Genomic DNA, 1506 nt, shown 5'->3' with positions numbered 1-1506 from the left:
TTTTTTTTTTTTTTTTTTTGGTCTTTGTAAAGAACAAGAGAAAAAGATCACAAGGTTGGGGAGGTAGAAAGGTAGGGAGGATACTTGAGAGATTTGAGGGAGGGTAAAAAAATAATAAAAAATAGTGTATGAAAAATATTTTTCAGTAAAATAGCCAAAATTCTACATTTTATTAATTCATTAAAATATTTATGTTTCACATTTGGATCATTAACCTCCTTGAAGCTTCCCTTTTACATTTAATTCCAGTTTCATATCTCTTTGTATTGAGAAAGTTTTCTCTGTATCATCCACTAGGCAACCAATCATTTCAACTGGCTGGCCATTCTTCTTTTATATGACCCCTAGTGTTACTAGTGTGTATTCACATTTGTCTCTAACCATAGACTGAGCTCTCTTCATCGTTTTGCATATTTTAAAACCTTCCTTTTTGTGTATGACATGGAATTAGGTACCACTAGAAGGGTTTAGACCAATTATACCAATTGGAATTTAAACAAAATGCCCTTAGCAATATGGCAAGTTTCTTAAATGTTTAGGGGGGCATTAAAATTAAAAAAGCCTCCCCTACATGTTTTTTGTCATGTTAGTGATTCAAGTGTTTGGATGTGCAGGTTTTGTAAGGCTGAGTAAGATTTCCTACTCAGATGACTAGTTAATTTACTTATCTGGTTAAGACAGCTCACTTAGCTTGTTAATCTTTCTCAGTCACTTCTAGTTAGGGATTTCATGATTCTGTAAGTGAAGGATAAGCAGAAAACATAGTCGAGATAACAGAGTAAAGACCACGGGGACTGCAAACCCAGGAAAAATAATGCCCAAGTTCGTATGGACCTTTGAAGACTAATATCACAGTTGTGATGAGCTCCAAAACAACCTACCTCTATTATTTCTCCAGGTTTCTGTGAATAGTTAGAAAGAGCCTAAGTAAATATCATCAGTTCATCCATAACCACGGCTTTGATCAACATGGTTAGGATTATCTAATCATGAACACTCAGTGCTTAAATGGGTGAAAAGACAACACTTGACTCTTTGATGCTCAATGAAGACTCGGTTCACAACACAATCCATTAATAGTGGATATATGAAAAAAAGGGAATCTATGTTGTAATACTAGTGAACATCGGTTGTAACCAAAATGAGTATCCATTATAAATAATAGAAAGCAAGAATAGATTATCACACAAAATATGCAGAAATAGAAGACAACATGATGAATATCACATATTACAATATGAGGATTCCTTAATAACAATGTATAATAACTATCAATAGTGTGTTTCAAAGTCAGAGCAGGTAAAAGAAATCAGTCAGGTACAATATGATATATCCAGGAAACAGTATTTGTAGTGACTCTTTCCATTCTCTGGATCCTATAATCATCTCGTGTTCTTTTTGCCTGATGATGCTCCCTGACATGTAAGTGTGTGTGTGTGTGTGTGTGTGTGAGAGAGAGAGAGAGAGAGAGAGAAAGAAGTGCTCTATCAGTGAGCTGTATCGCTA

Source organism: Mus pahari, chromosome 12 (genome assembly GCF_900095145.1).
Source record: "Mus pahari chromosome 12, PAHARI_EIJ_v1.1, whole genome shotgun sequence".
NCBI lineage: Eukaryota > Metazoa > Chordata > Mammalia > Rodentia > Muridae > Mus > Mus pahari.
The sequence above is the reverse complement of the archived record's forward strand: the minus strand, read 5'-3'. Positions refer to the sequence as shown.